This window comes from Bombina bombina, chromosome 9 (assembly GCF_027579735.1).
Source record: "Bombina bombina isolate aBomBom1 chromosome 9, aBomBom1.pri, whole genome shotgun sequence".
Lineage (NCBI taxonomy): Eukaryota > Metazoa > Chordata > Amphibia > Anura > Bombinatoridae > Bombina > Bombina bombina.
Window position 1 is genome coordinate 155497840 of NC_069507.1, and position 12023 is coordinate 155509862.

Sequence of the window (12023 nt, forward strand, 5' to 3'; positions counted from 1 at the left end):
ATCTGTTTAGTATTATTTTATTACATTTAAACGTTGCTTCAATCACAGTGATATAATCTATGGTAGCTACTTGAATGATCATCTATTCTATTTTATTCTATATTCTATTCCATAATTTATTATAAACCATAACTTGTAACTTTTTATTTATTTTATCTGAGGCTGCATGAATGTTGTATTTTATTAAATAAGTAATGGTTCTGGGTATTCTTGTACTGATGTGTGACGTGATAAATAGCCCAGACGTGATACACTGAAAATATTACATTCTTTGCTTGAAAGGGTTGAACAATGAGAGAAAAAAGGAAATGAAGCACTAAGTAGTCATTTTTTTAAGGAAGGTGTGTCCCACTTAAAGGGTATTTGCAGAAGTACAGTAGTACAAGTGCTTCTTTAGAGAAAAAAAGCAGATTAGCTCATCTCTGTCTCTTGGTAGCGTTGAAAGAAAGAAGAAGCCAACCAAAAAGGTAAATTGTCATTTAAAGGGACCTGTAACACAACAATGGATCATGCATATGATTGACTTTTTTTTCACAAAAAAAGATTAAAGGGGCATAAAACCCCAAATTTTTATTTTATGATACAGATAGAAAATACAATTTTAAACAATTTTCCAATTTACTTCTATTATCAAATAAGCTTCATTGTTTTAGTCTCCGACTACTAGGAGGTAGTTGAACACATTGGATGAGACAATGACAAGAGACATAAATCTGCAGCTACCAATTAGCAGCTAGCTCACAATAGTACCTGCTGCTTCCGGGGCACGCAAATGTGTGCTGGTATTACAAGTTGAACGCAATGCAAACGCAACCTCGTGTTCTCATTGCCTGGAAGCCAAGCGCTCACGAGAAAGCGCTTCCATAGGCTCCAATGGGATCCTCGTTCTCATGCCGTTAAAAATGGAAAATCACCTAGCCATCACTTATGGAATTAAATTAGTGTAACATAACTGCATACAAAAATGATTTTCATAATAAAATCTACTCTAGAAAATCTCATGGTATCAAATAGCCAGCAAATAGTATGGGAACATGAATACTAAAAATTGGTGATTTTAATAAATATCAGAAACTTTAAAATCATGTGTAAATCCTATGTGAGAAATCTGGAAAAGAAAAAATATTAAGTAAAACAAATGTAATATATTAATGCAGATTATATACAGGGAGTGCAGAATTATTAGGCAAGTTGTATTTTTGAGGATTAATTTTATTATTGAACAACAACCATGTTCTCAATGAACCCAAAAAACTCATTAATATCAAAGCTGAATAGTTTTGGAAGTAGTTTTTAGTTTGTTTTTAGTTATAGCTATTTTAGGGGGATATCTGTGTGTGCAGGTGACTATTACTGTGCATAATTATTAGGCAACTTAACAAAAAACAAATATATACCCATTTCAATTATTTATTTTTACCAGTGAAACCAATATAACATCTCAACATTCACAAATATACATTTCTGACATTCAAAAACAAAACAAAAACAAATCAGTGACCAATATAGCCACCTTTCTTTGCAAGGACACTCAAAAGCCTGCCATCCATGGATTCTGTCAGTGTTTTGATCTGTTCACCATCAACATTGCGTGCAGCAGCAACCACAGCCTCCCAGACACTGTTCAGAGAGGTGTACTGTTTTCCCTCCTTGTAAATCTCACATTTGATGATGGAGCACAGGTTCTCAATGGGGTTCAGATCAGGTGAACAAGGAGGCCATGTCATTAGATTTTCTTCTTTTATACCCTTTCTTGCCAGCCACGCTGTGGAGTACTTGGACGCGTGTGATGGAGCATTGTCCTGCATGAAAATCATGTTTTTCTTGAAGGATGCAGACTTCTTCCTGTACCACTGCTTGAAGAAGGTGTCTTCCAGAAACTGGCAGTAGGACTGGGAGTTGAGCTTGACTCCATCCTCAACCCGAAAAGGCCCCACAAGCTCATCTTTGATGATACCAGCCCAAACCAGTACTCCACCTCCACCTTGCTGGCGTCTGAGTCGGACTGGAGCTCTCTGCCCTTTACCAATCCAGCCACGGGCCCATCCATCTGGCCCATCAAGACTCACTCTCATTTCATCAGTCCATAAAACCTTAGAAAAATCAGTCTTGAGATATTTCTTGGCCCAGTCTTGACGTTTCAGCTTGTGTGTCTTGTTCAGTGGTGGTCGTCTTTCAGCCTTTCTTACCTTGGCCATGTCTCTGAGTATTGCACACCTTGTGCTTTTGGGCACTCCAGTGATGTTGCAGCTCTGAAATATGGCCAAACTGGTGGCAAGTGGCATCTTGGCAGCTGCACGCTTGACTTTTCTCAGTTCATGGGCAGTTATTTCGCGCCTTGGTTTTTCCACACGCTTCTTGCGACCCTGTTGACTATTTTGAATGAAACGCTTGATTGTTCGATGATCACGCTTCAGAAGCTTTGAAATTTTAAGAGTGCTGCATCCCTCTGCAAGATATCTCACTATTTTTGACTTTTCTGAGCCTGTCAAGTCCTTCTTTTGACCCATTTTGCCAAAGGAAAGGAAGTTGCCTTATAATTATGCACCCCTGATATAGGGTGTTGATGTCATTAGACCACACCCCTTCTCATTACAGAGATGCACATCACCTAATATGCTTAATTGGTAGTAGGCTTTCGAGCCTATACAGCTTGGAGTAAGACAACATGCATAAAGAGGATGATGTGGTCAAAATACTCATTTGCCTAATAATTCTGCACTCCCTGTAATGTATTGTGTTTCTTGGTGTGATTTCAATAGTAATGAATGACTTCTTTCTTGCAATTCTGAAACACTGTTAAAGTAGCATAGAATATTTTGCTTGTTAAAATGATGGTAAATTTAAAGGGACAGTAAACACCAGAATTTTTGTTGTTTAAAAAGGTAGATAATCCCTTTATTAAAATCAATCGATAACTGCATTCCATAAAAGTTAAAATGTTTCCTTTATTCAAATTCGATTAAAATCAACGGCACACATGTTAAAACCATAAAAAAATTCAGTGGGAAATCTGTCAGTCTGACGCGTTTCGGCTATCTAGCCTTATTCATAGACTTAATCTGACTAGCACCTGTGGAGCTTAAATACACTCCCTCACATTCTCATTGGTTGCCTCTTTTCTCACTGAAAGCTGTAGTATGGAGACTTAAAGAGACAGCAGTTCAACACCATCAATGATATTGTAAAAGGGAAGCACACATTATTACAGTACAGTTAACCCCTAACTGACTATGGTGTAACTTCTCTACTTGTAATATTGCATGCATTTCATTAGATATATTTTCAAATCCATCTTAATCTAGTTAAGTACTACATATCTACTAAACAATGATAATAGATGAGTATATATATATGTGTTGTGCATGCATATATACAAGTCCCTTTATTAACCTTTCCCCAATTTTGCATAACCAACACAGTTATAATAATACACTTTTTACCTCTGTGATTACCTTGTATCTATACAGGGAGTGCAGAATTATTAGGCAAATGAGTATTTTGACCACATCATCCTCTTTATGCATGTTGTCTTACTCCAAGCTGTATAGGCTCGAAAGCCTACTACCAATTAAGCATATTAGGTGATGTGCATCTCTGTAATGAGAAGGGGTGTGGTCTAATGACATCAACACCCTATATCAGGTGTGCATAATTATTAGGCAACTTCCTTTCCTTTGGCAAAATGGGTCAAAAGAAGGACTTGACAGGCTCAGAAAAGTCAAAAATAGTGAGATATCTTGCAGAGGGATGCAGCACTCTTAAAATTGCAAAGCTTCTGAAGCGTGATCATCGAACAATCAAGCGTTTCATTCAAAATAGTCAACAGGGTCGCAAGAAGCGTGTGGAAAAACCAAGGCGCAAAATTACTGCCCATGAACTGAGAAAAGTCAAGCGTGCAGCTGCCAAGATGCCACTTGCCACCAGTTTGGCCATATTTCAGAGCTGCAACATCACTGGAGTGCCCAAAAGCACAAGGTGTGCAATACTCAGAGACATGGCCAAGGTAAGAAAGGCTGAAAGACGACTACCACCACTGAACAAGACACACAAGCTGAAACGTCAAGACTGGGCCAAGAAATATCTCAAGACTGATTTTTCTAAGGTTTTATGGACTGATGAAATGAGAGTGAGTCTTGATGGGCCAGATGGATGGGCCCGTGGCTGGATTGGTAAAGGGCAGAGAGCTCCAGTCCGACTCAGACGCCAGCAAGGTGGAGGTGGAGTACTGGTTTGGGCTGGTATCATCAACCCTTTTCGGGTTGAGGATGGAGTCAAGCTCAACTCCCAGTCCTACTGCCAGTTTCTGGAAGACACCTTCTTCAAGCAGTGGCACAGGAAGAAGTCTGCATCCTTCAAGAAAAACATGATTTTCATGCAGGACAATGCTCCATCACACGCGTCCAAGTACTCCACAGCGTGGCTGGCAAGAAAGGGTATAAAAGAAGAAAATCTAATGACATGGCCTCCTTGTTCACCTGATCTGAACCCCATTGAGAACCTGTGGTCCATCATCAAATGTGAGATTTACAAGGAGGGAAAAGAGTACACCTCTCTGAACAGTGTCTGGGAGGCTGTGGTTGCTGCTGCACGCAATGTTGATGGTGAACAGATCAAAACACTGACAGAATCCATGGATGGCAGGCTTTTGAGTGTCCTTGCAAAGAAAGGTGGCTATATTGGTCACTGATTTGTTTTTGTTTTGTTTTTGAATGTCAGAAATGTATATTTGTGAATGTTGAGATGTTATATTGGTTTCACTGGTAAAAATAAATAATTTAAATGGGTATATATTTGTTTTTTATTAAGTTGCCTAATAATTATGCACAGTAATAGTCACCTGCACACACAGATATCCCCCTAAAATAGCTATAACTAAAGACAAACTAAAAACTACTTCCAAAACTATTCAGCTTTGATATTAATGAGTTTTTTGGGTTCATTGAGAACATGGTTGTTGTTCAATAATAAAATTAATCCTCAAAAATACAACTTGCCTAATAATTCTGCACTCCCTGTAGCTTTGCAAACTGCCCCCTTATTTCAGTTCTTTTGACAGACTTGCATTTTTAGCCAAGCAGTGCTTGCTCCTAGGAGTTTCACGTGCCTGAGCTCAATGTTATGTATATGAAACGCATGAACTAACGCCCTCTAGTGGTGAAAAATTGTCAAAATGCTTTCAGATTAGAGGTGGTCTTCAAGGTCTAAGAAATTAGCTTATGAACCTCATAGATTAAGCTTTCAACTAAGAATATCAAGAGAACAAGGCAAAACTGGTAAAAAAAGTAAACTGGAAAGTTGTTTAAAATTACATTCCCTATTTAAATCATGAAAGTTTTTTTTTTACTTGACTGTCCCTTTAAGACTATAAGAAGGTTGCAATGAAAAATATATTAGTTTGCAAGTAAAACAACTTCATTTTTTTTTTTTAAACGTTAATATTTTTTATAATAAAATATTTATAATCCTAATTGGTATTGTCTGTTCCACCGCCCCCCTTAATTTCCTCTTTTGGCTGAGCTGTAACACCCACTCTCTACATAGGCTTTCTAAGGGCTTTAAAGGGGTTGGACTTCAAGATTGTCAAGTGACACACCTTTTGATTGGACGTTAACTGGAGTAGTTATAAAAAAAAAAAAGAGTTCATCAAAGTGGGCTGGCATAACATTGCAATAGAAGCATTACTACATAAACTAATTTAACCCTTTCACAGATAGATTAAAAACAAAACGGGTACCAATATGCTTTTTTAATAGCAAAGATTACATATATGGCAATTTGATTAGTTAAAGTTTACTATCGCTTTAAGCTTGAGAGAGGGTATTTAATATTGATATTTGAGTGATGCATTAAGTGTAATGCATTAGTTGCAAATGCATTCTAGGGAATAACTTTAAGGACCATTAAATACAGAAGATTTGCTTTATGAACAAATTAATAATAACACAACAAAGCAATAACACTTACTCTGAATTTCAAATGAGCAGAAGATTTTTTTGGGGACAAATTGTAATATTTCTTCCATTTCATTGCCCCTTGTATCATGTGACAGCCATCAGCAAATCACAGAATCATATACATATATACTGTGAACTCTTGCGCATGCTCAGTAGGAGATGGTGATTTAGAAAATATACATATACAAAGACTGTGCCTAATTTGATAACTGAAGTAAATTGGAATTATATTTTAAAACTGTATGCTCTATCTGAATAATGAAAGTTTAATTTTGACTTTATTGTCCCTTTTTATTTGAAATTAAACGTTCTGTAGTGCAGCAGCCTTCATATAAAACCCTCTAAGATTGTTTGTTGTTTGTTTTTTTAATGACGTGATTGGTTTCAGCCAATCACAGGCTAAAGTATAAAAGCTATTATTCTTTAGGTGGAACTTTCCAGAGCAGTACAAAAACAAAGAAAACAGCTGCAGGCAGGAAGGTGAAAATATATATATATATTTTTTAATTAAAAATGTAAAAAAATATGAAATTATTATATTACATTTTTAAATACTCAATAAAGCATGGAACTTGCTTAGGAAAAAAGTCTTAATTATTTCACACCTACATTGCATCTTACTCATAGACTCCTAACACGTGACATCACCAATGTAGCCATGAAGTGACGGTTCCACATATTATTTTTTACGTATTTTTTTTTTCCAGTTTCAAAAAGCTTTATTTTGTAAAGATTAACGATACAATAGATTTCAACTTGGTTATACAACATTTACAATCGTTACAATTGTGTATATAGGGTTTCAAGTACTCAAGCTTTCTGTTTCCTTAAATGTCTCTGGTTCCTTTTTGTCCCCATAGCGATGGAAGATGAACCGTTGGCATAGTATATCTTGTACCCTTTATAACATTCAAGGTTTTGTATGGAGTCCATTTGCAATGCTTTTGTTATGTGAATTGTCCATATAGATCAGGTACTGTTATATTTTATTTTTATTCTTTTTATTGTGATTCAAATTATATGTGTCAGCATATTGTATAATGTTAACTGTATTTTAAATGTACTTTTATTATGTGGATCTTTCCTTTGGCGATATGAATACACATTGATCCGTTTTAAATCTAAAAGGGTGTGCTCACTCGTCATTTTGGTGAGTGTTATCATTGGAGCCCTGAGTGGGGTGTGTATTCATGCGGCCTTGTGATTGGTCAAAGGTTTTTTTAAATAGAGCAAGTTCTTATATGTCAGATACAGCCTGATGAAACAACTTATATGGTCGAGAAACGCGTTGCTGGTCTTAACTGTGTCTAAATAAATTTCGATACTTTTTATTAGTTCTTGCTCCACTTCATTTTATTCCTGTCATTATGAATCTTAATTATCTCTACGGAGGCTGAACATTTGGCCTGCTCCATAGTGGGCGATACCGCTACACGCTGTGGTGATGTTGGGATCTTAAGGGATTCCTGCATCCTGACTGCTGAAGGCAGATAATTGAATCACGTGTTTGGTTAATTTGGTATGATAGTCTGTCGGGTGACTGTTTGAGGTCCCGGCCTGTCTTGTTAGGCACCATCCAAGTTCTGCTCCTTATGTGAGTATCCATCCTTTGGGTTTATCCTGTGTCTAGTCTGTATCCCTGGTACAGACGATATTGTTTTATGAGGCGCCTCTTCATCTGTTCCTACAGGTTCTGTCATCTGCAAATTATACATTAGCCATTATACAAAATAACATTTTCTAGTAAATAGGCTTCAATATTTGTTGGTTATTACTGGAATATATTTTAATCATGTTTATTTATTTATTTGTTAAAATCAGTTTCACCCTCCTGCATTCAGCCACATGCAGGTCTCCTAGGGAACTAGAAGGAATCATTAAACTTAATGCACCACTTAAATATCCCTTTTAAATCTAACACTTTTAAAGAAATGTGTGTGTCGGAACTAGATGAGCATTCAGATAAGGACAAATACAAAAATTCTATGCATTCATTTAAAAACTTAAATGACCCCCCCCCCCCCCTTTAGAACAACCTGACAAAGAAATATATATAACAGAAAAATGTAGCTCGTTTATTCATGTGGTTAAACTATTTCTCTATAGACAGGAAAGGCTTTATTTCTCTATAGACAGGAAAGGCTTCATATTTACCATTTTCCACTATTTAATAGTGGTCCAGCAATGCCCCATGTCAGCTGAATGATTTACGTGTTATCCAATAATTATGTAAATTAAATATTTCTTCCTGACAAACTTTACCCTGTTAAAACATATATGCATATTTTGTGTGCTGTTGCTGGCTTGTAGCAGCAACAGTATCTACTACTTTAACTTTATTTAGGTTTAAACTGCTGCTCAGCTGCTTCTTTGCTGTCCTGAAAACATTCCCCACCATAGGAAATAAGGAGATAACAAATTTCCATCATCAAACAAGTTGAACCAAACAATCCTATTAACTAATCTGGGATGAAACAAAAAAACAAAAACTTGAACTTATCTTCTTCCCAAATGATTTTTTGTCTGTGGTCACGTCTGGCTTGTTCTAAATACATTTTTTATTTTGCTTCATGCCTATGGAGTCCTTCCATGTCTGCCAGTACTTTCTTTTTTCTATTCATCATTAAGTATTCATACAGCAGTATGCACTAGGGATGTGCATTTATTTAGTTACGAATGTCAATTTGTAACGAAAATGCAGATATTCGTTTTGTTAACAAAATGAATACCCGAATAAATGCACTAAATCATTTAAAGAATATTGAATATAATTAATAAATATATTTGTTATTATTTAAATTAAGTGTATTACTTACCTGAAGCGCACTGGGGAGCCTCGCTAATCCTCTTCTTTTTCATAGACTCCTTGGCCGTGCTAATACTCCTATTAGTGCGACTCCTTAGCGAGCTACAGATACATTATCTTCTCCTTTAGCGCAGACAGGGGCGCAGTAATTTGACAGAGTACAGGGCCGCGCCAATAGGAGGATCAGACCCTGGATTTTGTGAAGAAGGGTCGGATTAGCACGCCCCCTCCTGCGCTAAATTAGAAGGGATCTCCTGCGCTAATGTACCTGTAGCAAGCTGGGGAGTCGCGCTAATAGGTGATTTAGTTCAGCCCAGGAGTCTATGAAGATGAGGATTAGCGCAGCTCCCCAGCGCGCTAAAGGTAAGTATCAAGGTGAAAGCAGTAGAGAACATTTACATTAGTCTAAAGAAAACGAATGTAAATGTTGAGTATTCAGTATTTGGTTCGTTTTAAATTAACTGAATACTGACTAGTGCAGTACACAGATAATCTTAAAAAATGATTTTTTCAGAATATTCATTCCGAAAGATTCGTCCAACTGCATTATTCAGTGCTGCACAAATCTAGTATGCACTATGCATTTTTTTTATTTATTTTTTTACAAATTTCAATTTTAATATAAAAAGTCTATACCAAAGTTTTTTTCGTGCATTTGTTTTAAAGGGATATGAAACCCAATTTTTTTCATCATGATTCAGATAGATTATGCAATTTTAAGCAACTTTCTATTTACTCCTATTATCAAATTTTCTTCATTCTCTTGGTATCTTTATTTGAAAAATCAGTAATGTAAGCTTAGGAGCCAGTCCATTTTTGGTTCAGCACCTGGGTAGCGCTTGCTGATTGGTGGCTACATTTAGCTACCAATTAGTAAGTGCTACCCAGGTACTGAACCAAAAATGGGTTGACTCCTAAGCTTACATTCCGGCTTTTTCAAATAAAGAGAACAAAATAAAATTAATAATAGGAGTAAATTAGAAAGGTGCTTAAATTTGCATGCTCTATCTGAAGCATTAAAGAAAAAATTTGGGTTTCATATCCCTTTAATATTTTTATTATGTTTTTTCATTTGCACAAAATATTTTTTTCTTCCAATTTCCACTAAACGCTAAAAAATAACACTAAATTTGTATAACTTGTTCAATCTACAATGCATATTATGTAAAATTAATTATCTTCAATGGTTAAAAAGCATTTTGTTTTATTTTATTTTTCCATGTCACACAAACACATTTTTAATCTCAAAAACAGCAGTCAGCAACATTGTTTAAATGTGCTGCATATGTGTTTTTTTACCATTAACATTTTTGACATTTTCTTTTTCGTTTTGGTACTGTGAAGTATTGAAACCTGTTGAACCAGCAACCTGGTAGGTGTGACATCTTAATGTTATGAGACTGGATTACAGTAAATTTCTTTTCTCTTTTGCTTTACTAACTTTTTCTGTACAGCAAGACTTCAAAAACACAAAATGTTTTCAGCCTTCAAGAAATAAGTCATAATCCTCTCCCAAGTGAATTGCGATCATCCACATCGTATTTAGGTTGATTTTCTGCAACTGAGGTACTGTAGTATATTTTATACCTTCAGCTTATTTAATTATGTGTGAGATCTTAATTCACTAATCAAAATGCTTAGTTCTAAAAGCACAACCTGTGTTCTTAATTCTGCTGAAAGATGAGATCAGGCTAATATGGTATTTTGTAGTGTGAATGCAACTTTTGGTTTGTGTCCTATAATTCCTATAATGGTTGGTTTTGATTCTCTAAAGATGCTAGAGCAGAGGTGGCTATTTTTAAAAACTTCACAGTTGGACAGTGCTAGTTCGTGTATGTCATATAGATAAGATTTTACTCACTGCCATGGAGTTATTTATGAGTCAACACTGATTGGCTAAAATGCAAGTCTGTCAAAAGATAAGGGGATAGTGTGCAGAGGTTTAGATATAAGGTAATCACACAGGTAAAAAGTGTAATACTATAACCTGTTTTGATTATGCAAAACTTGGAAATGGGTAATAAAGGGATTATCTATCTTTTGAAACAATAAAAAAGTCAAGCAGACTGTCCCTTTAAGATTTCATATTAGTATGAATCTTTAAGAAAACAATTATTGTGAGTGCTGTGCAAAAGGTCTAAAGCAAAGTGCTACCTACTTCATAAGCCAATCTCCATTACTATATCATTGCAACACAAAGAGTGTTACTTTTACCTGAAACGGTCTCATAAGTGATCTTTCTGCTTTGATACAATGAGATACATTCAAACCCAGTAGAAGAACAATGATAGTGTCTTATGTGTATTTTTGTAGGGTTTTCAGATTTGACGCCATTCCATTCTATTTAAATATGCAGATAGCACATAGTTTTGTAAGGGTGTTGAAATGTGTTAAAGGGACACTGAACCCGATTTTTTTCTTTTGTGATTCAGATAGAGCATGCAATTTTAAGCAACTTTCTAATTTACTCCTATTATCAATTTTTATTCGTTCTCTTGATATCTTTATTTGAAAAAGAAGGCATCTAAGCTTTTTTCTTCGTTCAGAACTCTGGACAGCACTTTTTAATTGGTGGATGAATGTATCCACCAATCAGCAAAGACAACCCAGGTTGTTCACCAAAAATGGGCCGGCATCTAAACTTATATTTTTGCATTTCAAATAAAGATACCAAGAAAATAAAGAACATTTGATAATAGGAGTAAATTAGAAAGTTGCTTAACATTTTATGCTGTATCTGAATCACGAAAGAAATTTTTTGGGTACAGTGTCCCTTTAACTCTACCAATACACTGAATTGAAACAATTCAAAAGTGATAATCCAGTGCATCAGAAAACACTATTTAAACCAATATCCTTATCATTTGTTTCCGGGCTTATTAAAAAATAAGATAGACAAATATCATAAATTACACTTTTTAAGCTATGAAACCAGCACACAACATAAATAAGCACTTTAAAATGTTCAGTAAGGACAGAGTTAAATACTGTTAGTTGTAAAATACACAAAATAGTATGAAATAATGATTTGTTTTCATGTCATAAATTGATATTATTGGTTAACTGGAAAAAAAATGTTCCTTAACACATTAGGGAAGACATTAGACATGTGCATGGCGAAAAAATTCGGTTTGGTTTTGTTCGGATCAATTTGGAATTTTTCGAAGTTCGGTTCGGATCGATTTGAATTCTGAAAATTTTTAATCGATTAGTTTCGGATTAGTTTCGGATTCATTCGGATTCGAAGAAATTCATCTGGA

At 35.5% G+C, this 12023-nt stretch overlaps 1 protein-coding gene across 3 annotated transcripts in view; it reads left to right on the plus strand.

Annotated features, from left to right (window-relative positions):
* The first annotated feature begins 369 nt into the window (after window positions 1-369).
* Window positions 370-12023, plus strand: part of LOC128640100 (calcium homeostasis modulator protein 3-like) — a 58114-nt gene continuing 46460 nt past the window's right edge. The window contains exon 1 of one of the 3 annotated variants that reach the window (XM_053692443.1): window positions 370-467. The gene's annotated coding sequence lies outside the window, so the exon portion shown is untranslated. Of the gene's footprint in view, window positions 468-10174; window positions 10330-12023 lie in introns of those variants that run through there. The other 2 variants (XM_053692441.1, XM_053692442.1) reach the window with 2 other exon arrangements.